General features: G+C 38.8%; 1 protein-coding gene across 1 annotated transcript in view; it reads left to right on the forward strand.

Moving 5' to 3' along the window:
* The window catches only part of TENM2 (teneurin transmembrane protein 2), an 884487-nt gene that overhangs the window by 133939 nt on the left and 725117 nt on the right, over nt 1-25431 (forward strand). The window contains exon 2 of the mRNA XM_077186468.1: nt 9101-9174. The gene's annotated coding sequence lies outside the window, so the exon portion shown is untranslated. The remainder of the gene's footprint in view (nt 1-9100; nt 9175-25431) is intronic.

A 25431-nucleotide genomic window follows, 5' to 3' on the forward strand; every position in this document is an offset into this window, starting at 1 on the left:
TGAGGATGGTCCAGCCATGGCTGTGTGTGAGCACTGTGTGCCTCTGTGGCAGAGCAGGTGACAGAGGAGGCTGCACACCCCCCTCCCCTGCTGTGCTTTCAGTCCCAGGTGCCAGGCATGAGCAGTCAGGCTGGCCTGAGCAGGAGGTCATTCCTGCACACCAGCAGGTCTGCTTCTGAAATATCTGCTGGATGTTTATATTGCCACCCCAAGAACCGGGGTGGCAATGTTTATATATATATATATTTATATATAATATTTATATTGCCACAGTTTGCCTTTCAGAAGGTGAAATTCACATATTGAATGTTTTAAAATATTATAACGTAGTTCTTGCACTATTGCATCTTTATGTCATGGGAGGAGCAGTGGCTGGAGGAAGAATGTGTTCTGGGAGGGAACCTTGTCCGTGGTGTGAGAGCCTGTAAGAGCAGAATGAGGCAGAACAATCTGGTCAGGCAGAGTCTGTGGATGTTGGAAATAACTTCATCAAGTCAGCAGCCTGCCAGAAAGAGATGATAGCCCAGCTCAGCTTAATTTGATGTAGCTAAACTGCCTTCCTGTGCTATACAGCCCTGTTTGAGTGTGCAAAGTTAATTCAGCTTTAGACTCAGCTGTATTCCCATAATTTTTACCCTGTTACTCTGCATATTCTGTTTCTAGGGGCTGGTAATATGTTTTATCAAATATGAGAATTGAATTACCTAAAGAAAACTATTTAAGGTTGGAAAACAAAGCTTGTGGCTTTGTAGGTTTTGCTTCAGGAGATCAGAACACTTGTCATATTTTCTCCTGTGGCTTGAAAGGGACTAAAGTGATTTTATATTAGGTATAAAATAACATCTATTTTGAAATGAAATAAGTATTCCTGGATTCTGGAAATACGTGGGGTTTCTAATTAAACTTCTTAGGGCTATATTGTAACACTTCTCCGAGCTGCTACCTCCCAGCTGGAGCACACAGCACAGGTGACACTAAGGGGTACCCGAGCTCTTGCACAGTTAAAGGACTTTCAGCTGCCCAAGTTCACTTGATTTTGTGCTGCTGTGCTTGTGATTCTTTAAATTAGCTACAGCTGAGCTGGCTGCAGCTAATGAATTGCTGCTGTGAGCGTTGTTATTTCTTTAGTAGAGCCGAAGCACGGTAGAGGATATTTCTGGGTTTTGATCAGGTAAGGTAGCATTTATACATACAACAAACAAAATTGAATTAACTAAAGTGCCTCTTTATTTTCTTTTAATTTATCTTTTGTGGTCTGTCTGCACTAATTGTTATTATGCCAAACTGAGGTAATTATGGTGTGTGTCTATACTGCTGCAGTGACAATTCTTAGTTACAAAGCAGGCAGACTAGGTCACTGTTCCTAACCCCTGCACTCTGCACCTCAGCATGATCAAGTATCTGAGTGTCTGCCCTGGTAATTTGGGTTTTTGTAGTTGTTGTTTTCTGTCCTTTTCTATACTTTTGTGTAGCTGCTGTGTTTATTTTAGCAGTGCTTGAGCTGCTTAATCAGAAGTGATGTCTGTATATCACACTAATACATGCACACTTTATCTAATTCTCTGGAATTCAGAAAAGAAGAAAGAAATATATGTAATTTAAAAGCTATTTTAAAAAACCTAAATAATGTGAAATTAAGAAGAGAGAAAGTTAATTCACTTGTTTCTTAGTTCATCTCTTGTAAACAGAGCAAGAAAATTATGAATACAATTCTGAAAATTTTGTTTTATTAAACAGATGAGGAGGATAGGAAAACAATCAAAAGTGCTTTCATCTCTCTTTAAAAGTTGTTGTGGGAGGAATGTTCCAATATATTTTGCTATGCTTTATTAACTGTGCTATTATTTCTCTTTTGCTTTCATTCCTCCCCATATTAGCCACATAGTCTCGTGCACAGGTATTGCTGGTTAATTCTTAAAGAAGCTAATCCAGCTATATTAAACCTTTCTGTTCTGAACTCAGGCAATAAATTATGAGTTGTTTTACAAAATGTCCAGCTTTGGAGCTAAAGTAGAACATAAAATGGAAAGAAGCATAAAAGGTGGCAGCAGAAATATCCTTAACAGTCTCTCTTGCCCAGTTCTGCAGTATGAAAATCTCAGCTAGACCAGAATGGTCTTATTATCCTTCCTAGTTGTGTAACATTTTCTTGAGCCCTAGAAAAGCTGAGTGAAGATGCATGCAAGCAGTTTATCAAGACCAGTATGAACACAAAAACAGAAAAGTTTTTCTGAACCTGCAATAGATTAGTGTGTGCTCTGATGGTGTTCATCAGATAGGCAACCTGAGATAAATTTTTCATTTTTGAAGTCTGATTGCACAAGAAGCATAGCTGGTGCAGACAGAACAGAATGGAAACATCAGTAAAGAGAAAGATGGCCTGTTGTTAATTCCCCACAACAAAAGTGTGTTGCTCCTTGGTTATCAACAGTGAGAGATCAGAGATGATGGTTCTTTAAAAAGGATAGTTGCCCTTTTATTGACTCTCTGAATTCAGATGAATTAAACCAAATATCTAACTGAGAGCTGTGTCTGTGTGGAGGACTCAGGAATATTGCTGGGGTAGGTGGCACAATGACTGATAGGGCTGTGTGGGCAAGTTGTGCATTTCTAATTGTATCAGGATTGTTTCCTGTCAGGTTCAATTACTCCATGGAAAATTCAGGCCTGAGCAGGAGTCCTGTGAGCTCACAGCAGCGCTCCTGGAGGCTCTGTGCTGGCCTGCAGCAGCTTTCCCTGCAATTAGCAGTTGTTTAATTTTTCATGTTTGTTTGTTTGGGGTTTTTTTTCTTGGTATTGGTTACTCTGTAGCAACGTGAAATTATTGATTGGTGTTTGTGTGGTTGGTCCACCAAGTCCTCTGCATTCAGAAGCAGGTTTTGGATACTCCTTGGAAATCATGTGTTGGTAAGCAGGAGGCACAGGAGGCAGTGCAGCACGTGGAATGGTGAGAAGGTTTTGAGGAATTTATTCTTGTGAAAGGGAAAAAAAAATGCTGGGGATGTCCCTGAGTCTTGAGGTCTACAGTACACACAAGTTTGGTTGTTTTTGAAAGGAAGCCTAACGTGTCTTGTCTCCCAGCATGGGGGGAGTCTCTGGGGCAGTACCCACAGCACCTCCTCCTGTGCTCACTGCAAAGAACACCCCAGCATGGGGACGTTTGCTGCTGTTGTCATTCTGGGGCACAGAATGAAGGCAGCAGCAACAAACAGGAAATTTCAGTCCAGTAATGTGACCTCTGGGGTATTTCTTGAGGATCATGAGACTGCACTGTGAGTTTGAAGCTGGACACAGAGCCTGGGGCAATGGGGCTGCTCCCCACCCACCACAGCAACTGCCCACCATGTGCAGCTGGAAGAGGGCTGGCTGTACACAGGGAATTGTCAGAATGACCTTGCTCTGGAGTGGTGTTTAAAATCTGCTCTTTCATGTTAAATAAATGGGGAGGGGGGGAAGGATGGGTCAGATGCTGTACAATGACAATTAGGATAATGGGTAACCTGTCATGCAAATGAGTCTAAAAGGCCTTTAATCATTGGGCCCGCAGGAGAAAAGATCTGAATTTATAACTACTTGTTATAAATGCATTAAGAATAAATACTGGGAAAGGGAAAAGGACTATTTAACCTGAAGGAAAATGTGAATAAAAAACCCTGGAAGGTACCATCTGGCCATGATCAAAGTGGATCTGTCCAGCTTACCAGGCACTGAGATTTGCCTTTGAAAAGTTCCATGGGGTCAGCAGAGCAGACTCATTTCAAGGCAGAGTGATGGCAGATGGCACAGACTGCAAGAATATGGGGTAATTGCAATAGCAAAGCATCATCCAGTTACCCAGAATCTTTTCCACACTATTTCATCTTTTTCCTTATGAAAGGATGCATCTAAGTAAAGACATTCTACCCCTTTCCACAAAACAGAAGTGTAGCCTTGAAGAATTAAATGTGGTGGGAGAGTAGTTGGTGGCATCTTTGGGAGCAGAGAGGGGCTATAAATAATCATTACTGCTTGTGAGGCTCAAAGGGCTTGAGGAAGAAGAGTGAGCTGAAATATTTACTTTTTTTCCCTTCAGCCCTGTCAGTGTTGACATTTGACATAAGGTAGGGGAAGGGCTGTGAGCAAAACATAATGGTTATAACCAGCAGCAAAATATATTTTATTGCAGAACAATGCTGATTGTGGATAGTTTCATCGTGTGTTAATGATAACCTAACTACTGAGAACAAGTAGAAGAGCCACTAGACATTGTTTTTTCAAGAGGAAAGTACAGCTTAATACAAATGTTTTGTATTTGATTATGGTAGAAATTTTATCTGAAGCCAGTGCCAGTCAGCATTGCATTTAGTTTGCAATAAACACAGTTCTACACCTTCCCCCCTTTCCACACTAGCACATCACTTATCTCTACTCCTCTGGTTGTGCTCTCTGTGGACAGCATCTGTCAGATCAAATCAAATTCTTTTTCTTTTTTCTGATGGTCATTTGAAACGTGTATTCAAGAATACATTTTTGATCACAAAATAGTTATACTTGGAAGCAATTCATCCAGGAAGACACACAAGCTGTGAAGCAGTTGCATCAGCAGTTGACGTTCTTTTAATGTGCTTCAAGTCATCCATGACAAATGCTCTACTTCAAAATCAAAGAGAAGATATGGTTATTCTTATGTGGGATATAAAAGTATCTGAATAACGTAGATTTATTACTGAATTTTAAAAAAAATCTGAAATTTTCAACCATGTGTGCTTCTGTATCCTGTCTGACTTTGCTAAGTTTGAGGGCTCTGATTGTTTCATTACAAACTTCTATTTTGATTATTGGGAATGAAAACCAATTAAGGCAGGAACTACAGCTGGGCTATAGACATGGAAGACCTTCTAGGCAACCAAAAGTAAATCTTCCAAAACTAAACATATATAATTTACCTTAAAGACATTTTTTCAGAGACTGAGAGGTCATCTTTCAGTTCTTTATAGTATACTTACTGAGAAAAAGCCAGGATATTCAAACACACAGAAAAAACCCTAAACATCACTGTAGTTTCTGAATTTCAAATTAGGAAGAAGGGAAGTGTTAAGTCAACAAAGCCATTTGGTGTTTGTTTTCTTAAGAAAATGGCAGGAATGTACAGGTAGATTGTACAAAGGAAGTCTGAGCTTTGTGCTGTTTGTCTGCAGATTTCAGAGCAGGACAGATGATTTAACACTGAAATATTTTCATACCTGTTCCTTCCAACCCTCCAGCCCCCACCCCCTCCCCTTTTCTGGGTGTAGGTGATAAATGACAGATTCTCCCTGATGATATTCCTGTGGTACTCCAAAATAATTCTGCAGACATGGTAAAAGCTTTTAGAGACTGTAAAACTGATTATCTCTTCGGTAGCTCTTTTCATCTTCAAAGCACTTACCAACATTAACTAATTAATCCTCACAGCATCCCTCTGAATTAGATATCATTGCCATTATACAGATGGAGGAATTGAAGCAAACACTTTGTGAGTGGCTCCTGAGCTCCAAGACAGTTGGTGAGATGGAATCAGAGTGAGTTGAGGTGGAATTGGAATGCACAGACCTGTGTGTCCAGGTTCTCTGGCTGAACTGCCCCACCATTCCTCTCTTGGCAAATGTACCTATAGGTATTGGTTATACAGTTTTTGTTAATGAAACATTGTTAGGAATGGCTTTGATGGGAAATTTATTTATAGTCAGACAGACTATTATCTTTTTAAATCCCTCTTCTGCTATGTTTTCTGACTGGTCCAAGTTTGTTGAAAGATAAATCTCTCTTGTAGGATCACTGCTGACTGCAAACTCCAAAATTAAAGAGCAAGCAATTGTGGTGTTTAGGCAGGAAGCAGAAAATGGAAAACAAGCCTCATTCCTCTAGTCTGAATTTAGTGGATTTGGCTTATCAAAGTACTTAGTACCATACAATTGAAGTTTAAAGCAGCAGTGTAAATTTGCATATTTTTATGAAATAATCTACACGATAGAAGTCTTGAGTTTTCAAGTTTCAGCTGTGGTTGAGAACTCTCCCATCTCCTTTTGGGGTGTGTTTTTAACCATCTCAGAGGCTGATGAGCACTTGGCTGCATTCCTTTGATGTCTGTGGCAGCCCTTGCTCTTTGAGGCACAGTTTGCCAGCCCAGCTCCTCAGGTGTAGAGCAAGCACAGGGGCTGGTGAGCAGCAACTGGGATTGCTGGTGCTGGCTTCAGCCCTCTCTGGCCAGCAGTGCTGGGCTGTGGCTGCTCCCAGCAGGGTGAGGGCATCCCTCTGCTCCTGTGGGAGCACAGAATCTGCTCTCAGCAGCACAGGGTGGGGGCTCAGGTGCTGTCAGTAAATACTGCTCAAAGTTCAGCAGACGTGCTCCTAAATTAATATTTAACCAGATTACTACATTTTGTCTGCTTCATTAATTTTTTATTAATTTATGAAAATGCTGTTGATGGAAGTAATATTGACAGGGTGTGTTTTTTTTGTTTTGGATGCTGGGTTTTTTTAATATCTTCTGGTAAATGGGAACTTCTCCTTATGAACACAAACCATCTAACAAGCCATATGGGGCAAATGTTCTAATAAGACAACAATTATTAGGGCATGATGCATTAATGTTTTATGTTGTTCATAACTCAGCTTTAAGAGATTAATAATGGAGATGTGAGGGGAATGCTGTCTTAAGTGTTTATGATTCTGTTAATATTAAGACAGTCTAGGAGAGGAAATTGCTTTCAGGTAGTTACTTTTATTGTTTGTAGAGAGAGTATTCTGAAGGAAATGTTCTTTGTCTTCTTCTAATAATTCTTAAGCAGTTCTGCTGAACTGAAGTTACAGGAGCAACTCTTCATCACTACAAATCTATAAGAACCTCTTATAACTTAACTTTCTTAAAAATGATAATTCTAAAGTTGCCAGAGCTGAAACTCTTAACCCACAAATTACTGGGGAGTAAGATTTCCAGAATTTCAATTAATTTTTGGAAATGTCACAGTTTTTCCTTCTAGGTCTGAAACAAATCCTTTTTGCTCAGAACTCTGTTTATGATTATGATCTTACCTGTGCATTTGCATTTGGCCCATGCTCTCAGATTGACAAAGCCACTTATGGATAAGCACCTGTCCTTTCAAAAGGAAGAGAAGCATGCTTGGAAAGTTTAGAGGTAGTATTTAATATACAAGGATAGTTTTGAACAGATGTAGTAAGGAGAAAAGGAAAAAGAGATGAGTAAAATTTTGTAAAGCTGTTTAGTTGTGTGCATAAAAAAATCTTCTGAATGCAGGGGTTTTTTTCAGCTTTTTTTTAACCTTAAGTAATTGCTAAGTATTCTCCTTTCTTCAAAAAGTCACTAAAACAAAAATGCCTTCTGTAGGAGGAGAGAATTCTTTGCTGTGTATTGGAAACCAACACACTTCAAAGTGGTGGTGTGTCATTTTGTTGCTGTAGGTAGAATGAAAATGTGGTATTCACACCTTTATGGAGCAAATCTGTCTGGCCCTCTGTCATAGAGTAAATGTAGCTGTGTGGTCTTCACTTGGCTCCATTCTTCTGTGTTGAATTTTTGCTCTCTGCCCCTTCTCTTCAAGTCTTTATCCTATTTTCTGATCAGAACCTGAACCCTGTAGCAGCTGAGTCGAGCTCCTACGATGCTGAAGTGAGTGAGATAGAAGCTGTGCAGTGTGTGAGTTCAGGAATGCAGAATTGCTGCTGCTCCCACCACATCACAAACAAGTTCACTTATGCAGAGCTGTTCCTACTCCCAGCACACCACCAAGGAGCTCCCTCGTGGAGAATTGCTGCTGCTCCCAGCACACCACGAGGTTGTTTGTGTCTCCCTGCTGCTCTGGAGTGCCTGCCTGGGGCTGTCCCTGCTCCCCCCCAAAGTGTGAAACACACCACTGTTTATCACAGCCCAGCAGGCAGGATGCTGATCTTTTCAAACAGCACCACTGCACCCTTATCTCAATAGCACTAATATTATCCCCTGCCAGAGCAGACATGATATATTGAAGTATCTGTAACCCTTACAGGATCTCTGCATATTCCTTGAATTTAGCCTGCAGCAAGTCTGTCATCCATGGTGATCCTGATGTTGCAAGAAGCAGCTTAAAAACATCATCAGGGCATTGGTGCTGACTTAAAAGCAGCATAGGCACTGCTGACCTGTGAATTGAGACATGTCCATTAAAATAGGCTGCCTGCTTTTCCTCCCTCCCCACTGCTTCCTTACGTGCTGGTAGTAGCCCCCTGTCCTGGTTGCAACCCTCTGTCAGACAGAGGTGGAGTTCAGACAAAATAGCCAGAATCATAGGTTAGGTTATCTAATTTTTAAACTGTTTACAATAATTAAGAAAATATATTCTAATCCACCAAATTCTGTTTAAGTTTGGAGGAAACTTTCTTTATTTTTGCTGATGGATTAAACCTAACACCACAGTTTAGGAAAAAGGACAAGTCCAATACTGCAAACCTTTTTATGTTTTATTATCTACAATATTTGTGTACAGCGGTGCTCAATTACACCACAACAGTGCAGAGATCCAATCTTCCCAATATAATGACTTCCTGATGATCTGTCTTTAAATGAGACATGAAAAGAATATGCTGCCTTCTAGCTGCATATACAACAAAGTTTATTGCAACCCAAAACTGCTTTTTATTCCTTGGGTGGGTGGGGAGGTGTAGAAGGGAGGTTGAAACCAGACTTTTTCCTAACCTGTTCTCAGGTTATATCATTGGGATATATTTCCAGTGTTGTTCAATCTCCCTGGAATACATCTCCCTGGAATTCAAAGGGGAAAAGTGGCTGTATGGGGTTAATCTTGGGATTTTACAAAAGAGTTTAGATCAAATCAAAACCCTCAGCTATTGGTGAACCACAGGTTCTCCTTGATCGTGTAAGTCCTTCCATCACCCACTCCAGCACGGCACTTCTGAAATGCAGAAATCTGTCACTTCTGAGATAAAGCCACTAATCCACCTCTCTCCTTGACACTTTCTCTGTTCAGTGGGCAGATTTCTTATATGGATATTTTCTGTCACTTTTGCCAGTACTACCTCTGTGTCATAAGCTGATGGCTTTAACCAGTGATTTTCTGTTTTTCAGGCTCGACGTGGAAATCCAAACACCTCTCTGTGAAGTGTTTTCAGAGTTCATCCCCTGCTGAAAGTCTCCTCAAGGTAATGCTTGTGAATGACAGCAGGCGTATTGTAAGCTAAATTCTTGAAAAATGTTTCTTGCTCATCCAAAGAGCTTGTGAATTCTATAGGCTGTGCAACTCCTCTCAGAGTCAGCATCAGTCTTGCTGCTTCAATATCCATAATTGTCCTTGTTGTGATCATTTTGGGTTAATTTTTAATCACACTTTCACTTTCCATGCTGTTGTGCAAATTTTGCATTCATATCTCTGTGCTATCTTTTCATCTTTTGCAGTCACCTTATTTCTATATACTGCTTGATTTTTTTTCTCTCTGAGAAGTCAACTTGATTATTGCCTTTAACTGCTCTTAATTTTTGCCACATTTGCTCAAGCATTTAGTCTATTTCTCTCTTAAAAAATATCTCTCTTAAAAAATGCATTTGGTGTTCATTGTCATGAGCTTGTGCACTTTGTTTCTGAAATAGATCTCAATCTAGTTCCAGTGTGATTTTTATATAAACTCATTGTGTGGGTTTCAAAAGGATTTCCAGTGTAATGGTTCCTTTTGGGTTCTTCAGTGGAAGGTTTATATGTTCAGATCTTTAAGATTATGTCTGTGTACATGTGAATGCATCTGAATACCCACTTCTGTATGTATATATAAAATATATATGTGTATGTATACATACTTGTGTATATATATACACCTGCAACTCCCACAGCTGCAGTGAAAACAGACCATATAGACATGCCTATATCACTGAGTGAGGGTCTCTTTTGAGAAGAGAGGACATTGTGATGGCTGTGAGGTTCCTTATAATCTATTGATCTGCCTCCTGAGCTGTGCTGATAGGTTTGTGCTCTGCAGAATGCACAATATCCATTGTTGGACATGCTGCAGTCCTGGGGGTTTGAGATCCCTACTGGCACTTGCAGCACTCTGCTTGCCTTGTCCTGGGCTGCCTCTGGCAGGAAGTCCTGTGATTTGGGAAAATAAAAATATAGCTGTTATTCCCAGTGCTTTGGCTCCCTGGTGAAAATTCAAGGCCTAGGATGTAATCAGGAGTGTTTTAAGTGCTTGGATTGGTTGCTGCTGCTGCCTTGCTCAGGTCTGGGTGCAGCAAGGTGCTCAATGGCTCTCCCTGCCTCACTGGCTGGCAGTCTACTCTTGTAAGGAATGGCTGAGGAGGGATTTCTGTCTTCCTGTAGCTGCCCCAGCACTTCTTAATGACTCATTTCTCTGGGTGTTTAGAGGCCTGTTTCACAATATGGTTCTTTCTCTCAGCAGAAAGATCTTGTCAGCAGAAGATTATGGCACATATAAACTGGTGACACGAGGGGTTGTGTCTGTCTGCAGCTTCCCTTTGCCCTTGCAAGTCAGAGATGTACTGAAAGACCTATTTGTGAATTTTGAGAGTCAGCACAGCAACTCTCAAGGGTGCTATTTCCATGATTTCTCTGTTTGGATAATTAAAGATGATCACAGGGTTGCTCATACATGCAGCTTACACAGAAGTGCCAGATGAAAAAGCTGTAGCACATATGTGGCACAGCCAGGTGAAAAGTCATGTTAGAAGAGTGAGAAATTTAGACTGATTATTCTGGGAAAGTAGTAGTGAAATTAGAGAAAACTAACCTATTTGGTGGGGGGAAGACATGGTCAGCAACTTAGAGAAACATAAGAGTTACACAAATTGACAGTGGAAATTCTCATCCTTTCACTTGGCATGTTTCACCTGGTGATTGAATAATGTTGTCCTGTTGCCTCATCCCCAGCCTCTGGTCCCCAGGGCTCTGGCATTTGTGATGCTAATGCACCACAACCTGTAATCAAGTTGTTGGATCTGATCTCTCACTTCCCTACCTGAAAGGTCATCAGCCTCTAAGCAGGTCTCAAATATTCAAGTGCACTTTTCAGCTATGAGCTCAGGTTTTGTGCATGTGTTAATTATTCAGCACTGATAAGAAGGGGAGAAAAACAACTTGGGAAGTTGATGTTTGTATCAGAGGTCATGCCTTCAACTGTATTAATCATATTTATTCCTTCAGATCCCTAAAATGAAATGGTCAGATTGTTCATGAGGACAAAAATTTAGAATAAAGAGTTCTACTAGTAGTTTTTTAATAAGAAATGTATTAAAATAAATTAATGCAATCCAGATGTGTCGCAAACAACTGGATTAGAATATATACCAGCAATTCACAGGGGACGTTTTTTACACACTGTGTATGAATGGGGTGTATTAATCCAGTTTCTCATGAGGTGGTAATTACACTTAATGAAAATTTAACATAAGTTTCAGCAATTCAAAGCCACATTCTCTGTGGGGTTTTTGTTGAGATTCAGTTAATAGGAGAGCTCATGGTTTATGCAAAATTGTTGCTTCACACTTTTCTTCAGCTTGGGAACTCTTTCTCTGCATCTGAAGTATCATTAAATGTGATCAATTGCATTTGGAACTGACACTTTCGTTTCAATCCCAAAGGTTTTTGGGTTGTTTAGCTCCACAAACAACCTTGGAGGTCACTTGAGGAAGGGATATTGGGTAGCAAGTTTCTTTTGTCTCTGAAAGTTTCCTCTGCTTCTGTCTTGCTTTGCTGCCTCATATAATGCAAAAAAGAACACTTCTAAAAGTGCATATTTGTGGAACTGCTTTAGAAACTTAAAGTACATTGTTTCAGAAACTATGGTAAAATAGCAGAAAATAATTTAAATACAACTGCAAATATTGAGGTTGGTACCTAGAGGGATTATAAGCTAGGATTTTGCCAATCATGAATAAAAACCAAAGCTCCTGTAATTGCTGGTGTCCTGTGAAAACATTGGATGAAAAGAATAAAGAATTACACAAGTAATTTGGGCTTCTCAGTGGTAATTGGTATTTGCTCGCTAGTGGTGTTGGAACTGTTGTTTTTTTGTTTTTTTGTTTTTTTTGTGGTGGGGTCTGGTTTTTGGTTTTGGGTTTTTTCAGATACATCAAATATACTGTTTTATAATGGCCTTCATCTAACAGTGCTTAGTGGTGTAGATTCTATGATAAAGTATTTGTGGGTTTTTTCCCTCCTCAGAGCTCTTTTCCTGTCCATAAGTCTTTCAGAAAATATCTGATTTCAGTTTAGTTCCTGCAAGTATACAACTATTGTAGCACTTTCAAGAAATTCTGACGAGAAGACTTCACAGCCAGCTACAACTATTTATAAACTTGAGATTGTCTTTGATCCTAAATCAGCTTTCAATTACCATTTTAGTTATGCTGGGGAGAAAAAAAAAAAAAGATTTAATCATATCCAGGATACAGCAAACTTGGGAGGATGGAGTTATTTTAAGGCTTGTGGTACTAATTATAGCTAACTCATTACCATACATTGTTGCTGGCATTCTACAATACTTGTTTGTAGAGAACTTGTCTGGCCATTTAGCATGTTCTACTGTTGGTTCTTTCTTTAGTAATATATGAATTGCTTGATTACTTGAGTTGTGCTTTTTAATAATTGCTAAGACTTGGCTATTGAATACTGTCAGATTTTCCTTTTTGTAAATGTTAATTGGAGAGGGTAAGGCAGTAATAGTTTTGGATTTTTTTTTTATTTAGCTGCCTGGTGTTCTTCTTGCTCACTGAGTAAACAACAAAAAAAAATCCAACTTGATATTTTAACTTCCCCTATTTTAACCTTTTCATCAGTGCAGGGAAATTAATTGGAATAGTTGTTCTTCTCTCCGATATTACATCCTGTATTTTAATGCCAAATACATCCTTGTGCCAGTGTCTTTAGCAAAACAGAAAAGGGGGCTGTCCTTGTAGCAGAATATTGAGCACTGATATTGGTTTTTTGCCATTAAGCCAATGGGCATCTTAAAATTATGTTGAGGAATAGAATCTCTGTGACTCCTGTAGCAAAGCCTGCAGTGATTATCACAGCAATTCTCCATTAAGAGAAAATTCATTATTCTCACATTAAAGTGAAGTCTCCAAACTGTTCACTTTTCTTCCTGTAGTTTTCTTATGCAATAGTGAGGTATCTTTTTCATGTCAGCAGAATGGGCAATTTATGATCAAGGGTTGCATTCACTTAATGTTAGTCTCTGTTTTAAGTATAAAGAGACCTGAAGTAGGATATGAAAGTCCTATGATGGTACTGAAATCTCTCAAGGTGTTAATCAGAAAGTGCCAGCAAAAATCTTGAAAGAGCAAAATTCAAATGAAGAAAATAAGGAGTGAGTTGAGTAAAAGTGCCAAAGGGTTGTGGAATATTTTGTGTTGCTATTTTAAGTTTAGCGTGCATTTTTGGGAAAAGGTCTTTAGAGCAACATTGCTTTGCCTGTTGTGTTGGATCAGTATTCAGACCCAAATTCCTGAACATACCCATTCTTCACCAGCTGATCTAGCAAATATTTGTGATAGTAGGACTGAGCACTAGCCAAAAACATGAATAAAATGGTGGTTAGTAGCACAGCAATTGAATGCGAGTATTTTTGCACCCAGTGTGTATCTGCAGTCACAAAGGTGCAAATGTAGAGAAGGGTGAGGGGATGTGCATTTCTAAATCCAGCCAGCAACTTCCACGTGCTTACAAAGGACATGTTTTAAATAAGAAGGAAAAGCATTATATTCTTAATGTAATATTTAAGTTTATTTGCATTTTAGTTCTTTTTTAGAAAGCTGCAAGTTTTCTCTAGCAGCATTTATGTATTTGGATATAAATGCCTTAATATATGAAATACCCCGCATTTTCTACAAACTGAAGAGTAAATTCTGTTGCAATAATTTGCTCAAAAATCTTCCATGTATAGCTTGGCTGCAAGGCTGGTCATAGCCAAGGTTCTTTAGGGAATGTTTATATAAGTAGTTTGCTTGCATATCTAGTTATAAATACGATTTGTGCAAATGCTGAAATAAATATTTGTTTTCCTTTAGAGTATTGCTATTTCTACTTGAATTAGTAGAAGAATAATTAATGTGTAAATATCCTTCAGCTAATACAGCATAACTCTGTACCTTCAAGTTGTAGTTTCAAGTGAATAACCCTCAGTCTGTACAGTTTCTTTAAATGTCTAAAAGCTATAGATTGTTGTTTTTGTATGTCACACCTTGGCCAAAAATGAATGGAGAAGTGACACATGACTGATGCTCCCATATGCAGTTATGTTCTTGCCAATGAAAGAAACCAATAGAAACAAGGAAATACACCCCAGAGCTGTAGTGAAGTCTTTGTTTTTTTGGGTGAGGATCCTGTGATTTATCCAAGAGATGCTGTACTGCAGCACAGAGTGGCTTTGAGAGACAGCTCATCATAATCTCTGGGGCCATGACCTGAGAGATTAAATAGAATGATGAGGTTGTATTGTCAGAGCAATTCTGTCTAGAGGACAAAACATTTTATTTAGAGGGTAGATTGATGGGATTAAAGCTTTGCATTTATTTCCTTTACACACTCAAATTTACTTTAAGTTGTTTTTTATTGAACCAGACACTGGATTGCTAAAGGAATTATTTTAGGAGAGATAATTTCATTTAAATGAATATTGAAGGATTTATTAGTAAACTCAGTCCCTGCCATTCTTTTGCACAAAAGCAACTTAATCTTTTCTTATTTCATATTTATTTTAACTTGCAGACGATTTCAAAGAATTGGAGGCATGTAATTCAGTCTCTTCATTCCTTTTCAGCACTAAATAACTTCAATGCTGCAAGGTATTGGAATAATCAGAAATTCAAATAATTCTGAAGTCTGTTTTCTTTAAATGCTTTTAAAAAATGGCACAAATAAATAGTATATATTATTTGTCAAATAGTATATATTATTTGTCATCTCTTTATGTAGCTACAAAGCTCTGCAGAATAAACAGATGAATACACACGAAAGAACATAGTCTTTTCACAAATTTAATTCCTCACTGTAAGAAAATTACCTAAATGTTTAAATAACCACTTTACACAGAGAGCCTTTTCATTGTCTTTCCCTTTCCCTGTAGTTCTCAGCAGGTGTTTAAATGTTTTATTTTTTTCATTTCAGAATATCCGTGTCAAGGAATACCAAAAAATGTGTTAGTTTTAGATAATGCAAAATTCCCTTTGCTCAGCTTCTTAGTTCATAGTTATCTATGTGAATTAGAAATCTATTACTGAGTGTTCATTTTTCACCCAAATCTATTCACCAAGCATCAAAACTCATCAGTGAGATGGAGTAATGCCATTTAATTAGTCTTTGATATACAGTTAAATTAGGTCTTAATAAGGGGTAGTGCATCCTAAAATCAATTATCTCGCTCCTCTTAATAAGAGCAACTAATTAGTAGGTAAATCGCCACAGTTCCCCTTTTATCCTACAGTTTTTACAATCTTGTGGAGGAGATTAGGCTGAGGAAATTACTCCCTGGTAGCTCTGAGAAATTTTAGGGCATACCTTAGAAAATGTTTTCCTAAATTAACTGCAGTACAGAAAAGAAACAAAAAAGGAATGGGAAAAAAAAAAAACCACACTTAATTTCTTGATAATTTTGCCCAAATTGTTTGTGTGAGGAACAAAACAAAGAGGAACAAGGTTTTGACCTGCCTGATGCACCCTGTTCATGTACAGTGAGTTTCTGCCGCGGAATTTCCTTCAATGCAGTTATCAGCTACCCAAAATACCTATTTTCTTCATGGAAATTTGTCCAGCTGCAAAAAGGGATATTCCATGGGCCTTACACAGTCTTTCAAAATATGGTTTTATGTGGAGAATGGCTTTGTTTTAGGAGGAAAATTCCAAAGCTGAAAATTATTGCCACAACATACAAATGTGGCACAATGCTCGTGGAAAAAGCCAGGTTTTATCCATAGGTACCAAAATTTTTATGTGTTTCAAGCAAAAAATGCTGCTTTTGGGATTCCAGGCTTTGATTTAAGACTTCCAGCTTCCTCAAATGAAAGTTTCTTCTATTTTTAAATTTCTATTCCCAGTTACAACAACCTAACTGCTGAATAAAGAGCATTTTGAGGATGCTCAGGTTTTCTCCACAAGATCCATCTGTCTCAAATTGCTGCTGGACTTAGTTACTGACTTTGACAGCCCCTAATTTCATCCAGTCATGTAGGGTAATACACAGTGTATTGCTAGAGATTTGTCAAATTTGATGGTGCCTTGTTGATGTTTCACTCTCAGAACATGGTGTCATTCTCTTTCCTTGGATAATTTTTTAAAAAAATTTTTGTCATGGTCAAAAGTTTGAAGGGAACTCAAGGACAAGCTTGTGATTAATCAACAAATGCAGAGGCTTTTTTCATTCTTTATCTGCTGCTACTACATCCTGCATATACTAGTCCCTTCACACTAAACTTCCTTGCCAAGCATGTCAGAGAGATTTTATAGCTGTGAAAGTGTGATGTGATTGCTTCAGTTTCCCTTATGCTTATTGTTGCAGCTTTTCCAGACACTTTCTGGTGTTAGTCATTAATGACAACACAGTGCCCCCGTTCAGAGAGGGAGAGGTTGCCTTCTGTTCTTTGTTTTTCCTCCCTGCTGCATTACTCATAATTCTCGTGGAATGAAGCGTTCTGCAGGCAACCATTCCTCCCTGAGAGACTTGGTGAGACGATGTGACGCCAATTTGACACCTATTTCTGATTCAAACTCTTAGCCCAGCAACTCAGTTCATGGCCTCAGCAGAACTGCTGTTGGATTTGGAGCTGGCCTGGGACAGGCAGTGACAGTGGTGAATATCTGACTCCCCACCAGTGACAATTCCAGCAGCAGCTTGGGTGTTGTGGCAGTGAACTGCTTGTTGGGCATCAGCTTAAGCAGCAGAGAGTACCAAATGTGTCCAATTTCCTTCTGTGTTCCCTGGATCTAACCCCAGAATCCAGGCACAAAATATCCCTAAGCCCTCGCAGGGTGTAGGTGCCCATGTCTGTGCTCTGTGCACGTGCCCGTGAAAACAGCACTGCCTGAGCACTCACAGAAAACACCTACAGGGACTGGGGTGAGGGGGCCAGGACCACACTCAACAAAAACCTCCAGCTAACACTACTTTAGACTTGCTTTGCTACCTCAGGTGACTTTTCAAGCCTTTTTATCTTTTCTGACCCTCTCAGAAGTGGAGAATTTAGGATGGGGTGGAAATTTTCATCATCTACTATCCAATCCAGGTGCAGTTTAAGCATCTGTGTTAAACCTCCTTCTGCTGATGACCTCATGTTGAGAGGACTGAAGGAAATAAAATTAATTCATAGTGTTTTATATATACACGTTGGTGTCAAGTTTTGGGATGGACACAAGTGGAAGTTATTAAGCTATTTTAAATCATATACATTTTTGGGGTTTGTTTAATGTAAGTTTAATGTACTTACTTTGGGTTTTGTTTAATGTAAGTTGGAATGGGGGATTAAAATTGTAGAATGGTTTGGGTTGGAAAAGACCTTAAAAATTATTTAGTTCCAGCCCCTCTGCCATGGGCAGGGACACCTTCCACTAGAAGTTTGACTAACTTGCAATTTAGTAATGGAAAATTGTGGGCATTTAGGGAAAAGCCATTAAGTTTATTCCTCGCATTCTTGTTTGTATGCTGAATTTAGCATGTATGCAAATTCTTTTGAGAAAGGAGAAAAAGTCAACATGCTTCAAAATACAGCTGGAGAACATAAAATATCTGAAATCCTTTCTTTGATCACTGCAGATGAGATGTGGTTCAAAATGGGGTCTCAGAGGTCATCACCTCCCACTCCTCCTTTTCCCCAGCTGTGCATTTTCTGTGAAGGCCAAGGTGGAGCCCAAAGGGGTTGCTGGGGTTGAGCTGGGTTTCAGAACCAGCTGTGCCCCCACACCCCAGAAGGGACTTTACATTACAGCATTTTCTGAATTGCAGCAATAGGTTTGCACCAAACCACTGTCACAATGAATATTAACAAGCTGTTTAAGCAGTAACAAGGTGCTTTTACAGAGTGAAAATGAATGTTAATTGCTAGGTTTTTTTGATTTATTGTGTAGCCCTGACCAAATTATTATACCAGGTTTGTGTTGTCTTCCACATCTCTCTCCTTTTCCTGTTTGCAGTGGACTTGGTTCAGGTAGGAGTCTTTGTTCTTTCTTGGAAAATTTTGAAGGGATGGTGGCATGCCAGTTTGAGAAAGTATCTAAGTCAGCATGTTTGCTTTTAAATGAAATTAATTTTTCATTATTGAAGACTAGATGAAGAGAAAGAAAAGATATCTTTGTCCTCTTGTCTACTCCCCATTTCAGTAGCAATGCATCTTTGCCTTCCAAAGGGCATGGTGGACTCATGAAATCACCAGGCAGGACAAAATGCCATCTCCAAAGGCCTGCCTGTCTTTGACTCTGCTCTGACAGCTTTTCTTGTGTGACCCACAGCTCTGGGAAGTGAGGTGGCCTCTCCTCCTTGATAATATTTATAAGTCACCAAAGCGATTTTATGTAAAACTGAAAAAATAATGGCTAAAATCAACAACCTATGTTCAGTGTCAGGAATTGTCAGCTGTGCAGGTCTGTTCTGTTCCCTGTCATCTCATCTCCTCCAAGGAGCTCAGACACTTTGCTGCTGTCACATTGGCATGGTCACATCATGATTTACATCTGCAGCGTGTAAACAACAGCACTGAGAGCTGTTTGACAAGTGGCAGTTTCCCTGGTAAACAAATCAGGGATGCACTTAGAGTGATTAGCAGGGACTGCCAGTGTTTGAGATGGAGCTGGAGCCTGAAAGAGTTTGCTCTAAGCACATCTTCCTCTTTAGGATTGGTGGAAGAATGAAGAAACAAAAAATTCCCTGACTTCAGGTGTAATACTTGTGTAGGGTTCATGTTTAATCAGTATTTAGTATGAAATTATCGGTGGTGTTTGACCCACTGGCATGCTGTGGGTATTATTGCAAAATCTAAGACCAGAGATCTTTATTGAATAAGATTTTTCTGAGGCAGGCAGTTGTTCTGTTGGGTAAGTAAAGGAAAGGAAATGTGAGCCCATAAACCCTTGGCTGCAGTTACAGCTGTGACTTGGAGCACAAGAAGGAAGGATGGGCACTCTGACATTGGGTGACAAATGTCACCCCTTTACCCATGGGTGTTTATTTTTATCCTGTCTTTGATTATTTGTAATATGGATTTTTTCATGCATTCCAACACTTACTGATCGTGTAAGTCTTGTCTGCTGTGATCTTGAGGTAACTCTACAGAGCCTCACCCCTGGTGTCAGAGGCCTGCCTGTTTTAAGGGAAATACTTTTAAGAGCAATACAGGTGCTGCTTTTAAGAGCAATACAGGTGCTAAAGCAAAAAGAGATTTGAATCATCAGGATGAAATCTCCCTGACATTAAGATGAAATGATCACTGTAACAGTTGTTTATCATGAACTGTTCAGAATCCCACTCTTAACCTTACTATAATTTGAATTACAATGTTATTCAAAATAACCAAACCTCTGTGGCCACAAACCAGTGAGTTTCCTGTCCTTTTCCATATCTGATTTGTGTAATCCTGCATATGTGTAAAACACCACCAAAGAAGAAACACTGTGCAAGTATTTAAGAATAACTTTCTGTTGATATAAAGCACTATACAAAGAAGCTGGTGACAGAAATAACCTGGATGGCTGCATCCTGGTATTTATTATTCATGAAGGGTTGTTAGTTCATCTAGAAATGTTCTTTGCTAGGTTTGCTGCTTCCCCACACATACCTGTGTGATTTGCCTTCCTATTCCATATCTTCTCCTCAGTGACAATGAGTTGTGCTGATTTAAAGGCTAAGATTGAGATCAGAACCAAGGGACATCACAGGTTGAATGTTTTTATGTATTCATCTTTTCAGGAAGAATTTGATTCCTGTTCTCCCTCTCTTCTTTGAGATAAAGCCTTCTAGCCTCTCTGGGAGTCTGGGGAAAAAACAAAAATGTCAGCAGCTGTTCAACAAATTATAAATTTCACCTGAATTTAAAATTTAATTTAAAATAATCTAACCTTGACTTTTTAAATGCTAGAAAGTTTGATGTTTCCTTCTACGTGAACTTGAATTTACTTTCCACACTGATAGATGGCAACAAATATTCTTTACTCTTTTGGCTGTTAATCATTTTATGTTTCATCTCTGTGCTTTGGGTAAACAGAACCACGTAAAACAGTAACTGAAGAGTCATTTTCTTATCCTGTTGCTTCCTTGCTACTGCAAGTATTTCATTCCTTGGTGATGTTTTTATCTCTTGTGTCTCCCTTTCCTATTGTTTCTCACACATCTCCAGTTTGTCTTCTCTTTTCCCTCTTCTTTTAATTTTCCCCATTTACCTCTCAATTTCTCTTTCATTTTACATCCCTCTCCTCAAAACACAGCCCTGTACTAACATGGACACGAAGCAATGTCCTTCTCTATTCACTCTTGTGCCCCAAGCCCTGGGGATTCCCCTCTGCAGAGGAAAAGCTCATTACAAGCTGAGCCAAGGGCAGCGTGTAGCACTCAGAGTAAACTCAAACCTCTCCTCAGCCCCTCTGGCTCTCACTCTGGGCAGGGTAATCTCAGCACTGCTTTACTCAGAGAAATCATAGCACTTGGCCACACTGCTCAGGCTCCTTGGCATTGGAGGGGAGCAGGATGGAGGATGGCACAGAGCAAAGCAGACAGAGATGGCTGGGGCAGTTCCCAGGTTGTTGTTCCACTCTCAGCTGCTTTTGTGTGTGCTCTACCTGTGCTGTCACACAGCTGGGTAAATGTGTAAATAGTAATTGCCTCATCTTGACCCATTGTTCCATTTCAGAAACAGGTTCTTTAACAAATGAATGTCAAATGCTTTTCCCTAATTGGTGAATTGCACTGCTATAGCATGGCAAGTGTTGTGACTCTGAGGTTGGAGCTCCATAACAGGATCATTGTGAGTGTGTTACCATCCATTATGGCCATGATAAATCCTGGCTCAATACTGCTCACTCACACAGCAATCTTAGATTATCAGGGTTTTTTCTTTTGGAAAAAATATTAAGGATGTGTTGTACATTGAGCAGTCCCATTTCATGCCACCAGGATGGTGAAAATACTCTGTACAATTTCAATTCTTATTTCAGCCTGAACACTACCCCTACTGTTGTGGTGCCTTTAGAATTTCATTTACAGGGAAACACTTATCAGGATAAGTAATTTTTTCAGCACTTTTCACTTCACATTACAGTTATATTATCTGAAGACAGAATTACATAATGCACTCTCATAAATGAATATGGATTGTTTTGCTGCAAAGTGTGTGTGTGTGCCTTGCCATCAGATATGGGAAATGCAAAAACAAATGTAGAAAGGCAAATGTATCAGACATAGAGCTTTTATCTTGCTATGGAGTTCAGAAAAAAAGTATTTTTTATTATTGTAATTCATGTCCTTATTTTGATATATTCCCATTTCAGTCAGTGGAAAAATTTTGATCCAAGCACTGAATGTGTGCAGTCTTCTAAATGATGTGTATTTAAAGCTTGCTGCTCATCTCCCTTCATGAAGACCCCACAATATGACAAAGGTTCTGGACTGTTTTCACAGGGAGAAGTCTCACATCAGGAGTTCTTTTCCTCTCCAGCTCGTGGGGGCTCTCCCCCAGCCAGGCTCCTGCATCACACGGGCTCTGAGGTGTTTTGCTGCCATTGATTTTGCATTAGCTGCACCACAGTGATACTTTAAGCTTTCTAGGCTCCTGCTTTTTTATCTTTTGAGTACAGATGCAGATTACACATCTCTCCCTTCTCCTGTGCTTACAGTCTGCTGCAGAGAAGGGGGATGCACACTTCAACCAGTCCTGAGCTAAAAGCTTCTGTCACAGCAAAGAACTTTTGCACCTGCCTGCATATACCCAAACTCAGAGAGGAAATACTTTGGTCTTCCAGCTCTGATGACTTTGAATCACTCATTTCAATCACTTATTAGCTGAAGCTCTTTGTGTCAGTCTGTCCTGCATTGCCTGTTTCACTTTGAGGTCATTCTGGTCATCCCTGTGAGTGTCTGCAGTGTGGTTCCTCTGTGTGACCAAGGGATGTTGTTTATTCCTGTTCCAGTCATCTTTAGGCTATCATTGTGTTTAAAGGGCTTTTTACCCAAAGGGGAATTACAGTCTCATATTATAAGGCCCATTTGGGTCCTGATCCAAGGGAAATTATTATTCAGATGCTCTGAAGAACTGACAGATGTGACAGTACTGTTGTCCTCACTTGTACAAAGTAATTTTCATATATTTGTCCCCTGACCTTTGTCTTTATCATGGATGTTGGATTTATCCTTGCAAGCTGCCCTGTCTGGAGTTCTCAGTTTGCTTTAAATGTTGCTTGACAGGTTGTCCATTCCTTACCCAAGTCTGAAAGGTCAGGGACTACTAACACGTTTAAGGTAATATTTTCCATATTTTTTGGTCAGAATCTTTCCTCCTTCTCTGTTTTTTAAGTACAGGATTTAGTGAGACAAAATCAGATACTGCCTCTGCACAGATAATCCTGTGTACTCAAATAGGAGACAAATGTCTGTGAACTATAAAGAGGTATAAAATCATGATTTGAATACTATGGATTTATTTCCTTTTAGTTGTTTGAGACATAGGTATTCACATTTCCAACTCATTCCTCACAACCACGATAACAAAACAACTTCTGTTTCTATCAGGCAAGTTTCAGTCTTGCACAGCTGTTGTGTAGGAGAGTCTAAGAAATCAAACCGCTCATTTTGTGAACTTGCAATACCCTCATGTGGAACACAAAACAGGTTCTGTCCTGCACTAGGCTGTGGATTTTGTTTGTTTTACAAAATATAACAGCATAGGCAGATTTCTGTCTTGAGTAAATTTGTACATTCATTCTAAGCTTACCTGTTGTTTAGGTCAGTACTGCATGAGTTTCTTGATTTTTAAAAATTTTTTTTTTTACTCAAAAATGAAGGACAAATCTACTTTTTTATTATCTATGGGGTTATATTCAGCTCAGAAATTCAAATATTATTATGAATGAAATTAAGAGAAATTAGATTTACTATAATATCTTGAACACAACCTTATTTGTATTATTTGTGTAACATATTCATGTAAAACCTGAATATTTGAAATTATTTAGCCATATTTCTTTTGTTTATTGGTCTAGAAAGAAATAATCTATAATTAAGTGAGGTACTTGATTTAAATATCTCACCTTTAAAAATCAATTTAAACTCTGTACTGTTTGCTGTTGGGATAGTTTTTGATGATTGATTGGATTTCAGCATCCTTGATAATTGTTCAAAAGAAGTCTCTATTTTAACCTGCTGAATTTTATGCACAGGTCTACATTTGATTCTCTTTTCTGTGTATTCTAGTGTGGAATAAAGCAGCAAACCACAAAAGAGAAGCTGCATTTCTCCAATAATTTTAGCTTCATGGCAGGTTTCTCCCACAGTTTTCCTGTAAAAAGCCACAGTAACACAAGTCTGTAACTTAGAGCCATAAAATGGTCCTGTCCTATGCAAGTCTTGCAGTTTCAGATTATAGATTATCAAAGCAAGGATATGAAGAACTGAGTATCTGCAGTGTGGTCATTGCCCATAGGATGTGGGAAGATTCCTTCCTTCATTAGTCAGTGCACAATTTGAGAGAAATTGGTGAATAATGTCTATTAGCAATTAACAGATTTTTAATTGCTATTGTCTATTAGCAATTAAGAGATTTTAAGAACAAATTAAAGATTTAGAATCTTTAGCTATCTTCATCATGTATATCACGCTTTTTCATCAGTCTTATAAGAAACAGATCCACGATATTCACAAAATAGGCAGTAATCATGCTGACAAATATTTTTTAAAATATATTTTCAATGGATTAGTTTGGTTTAGGTTTTTTTTATGAGGTAGGAACATTCTAGAGTGTAAATATAAATATGGAGACAACATTATGCTGAACAATGAGGAACAGTATCTCTCATGTCACTGTAATGAAAGCAACAATAAATTCTTCTTGCCCTTCTGACTGGCTGTAATTACAGCATTGGCTGCAATTCATTTGAAGAAAATTGTTTTGGGTGTTTTACCAACATAAATTATGATAAAAATATTTATGAAACTACTTAAGCAGCTTGTCAAAAATGTGCCTCCTCTGATAAAGAAAAAAAAATGCTATTACATAGTTCACATGGTGATTTTTAGGCTCTTCCTTTTCAGCATCCCTGTTCAAGGAATTGGAAAAAAAAAAAAGAAAAGATTATTTGTTGCTTTGTTTATCTTGTTGAAAGATTATCTTAGTAAAATTTCATAACGAACACAGGCAAGTTCATTGGGGAAAATGGAAACTCATACAGCTGAGAGGAAATGACTGTGCAGTAACAGCACTGAGAGACCTTGAGGCAAAAGTGGGAGAACAAATGAGATGTTAATCTGCACTGAGAGAGCTGAGAAGTGGTCAGTGCTACCATCAGCAGCCCATAGAAAATGTTCTCAGTGTGGAGCAGGGGAAAAACCCTTTCAGCATGAGCTCATGAAATAATAAACTGAAGATCCCACATTACTGATAAGTCTGATCAATTATAATCTGCTTAGAGGAGAGCACGGGAGATAAGGGAGCTGGAATCAGATTTAGAGAACAACAATGCTTGGGAAATAGCAGCTTCATTTGGCATTTTAAGGGATGTATTGTTCATCTACTCAACTAGCCTGCAATAAAACCACAAGCTTTATTATTGCAGCATGAAGATGCTGAAGGCCACAGTTTGGTAAACTTTGCAGGCAGACAGTTCCTTTGAGATGCATGAGATGAGCTGCATGGGATATTCCATTTTCATGCAGTGCCCTCAGAGTGCACTTACATGCACAGGTATCTTCACAGTTTTTCTTTGGTGTTTAGAAAGGGACTAAACATACATTTAATGTTGAATATCTGGGGAACTTAGCTGGTTTTATTCAGGAGAAAGTAAGTGGAAACCACAATGAAGGCAACTTAGATCATACACACATATATATTTTACATACCTACGTGCAAATTAAATTAATGATCATTCTTCCTACATGCTATATGTATTTTGTGCCCTTGCTGGAAATCAAATTTTTTCAAGTGCCAGGGAGCTATATCCCCTAAAGGAACAGGCACAAACAAACTCTTAAACTTGAATCCACAAAAATAAAACAAATACAGGAATTACATCACTGAGAGCATTTTGAATCTCCTAATAAAGAATCTAAAATAAAAAGGCAACAGGCATAGTTGTTACCCAGAAAATAAAATATTTCTATATTCTTTTATCAGCAATCTCTTGAAGGTAACACTGATTTTTCTATGCTATTAACAAGAAGATTTAATCTCTTGGCACCATCTCTGGTAACTTCTTGGGCATTTTA

Source organism: Agelaius phoeniceus, chromosome 15, assembly GCF_051311805.1.
Source record: "Agelaius phoeniceus isolate bAgePho1 chromosome 15, bAgePho1.hap1, whole genome shotgun sequence".
Classification (NCBI taxonomy): domain Eukaryota; kingdom Metazoa; phylum Chordata; class Aves; order Passeriformes; family Icteridae; genus Agelaius; species Agelaius phoeniceus.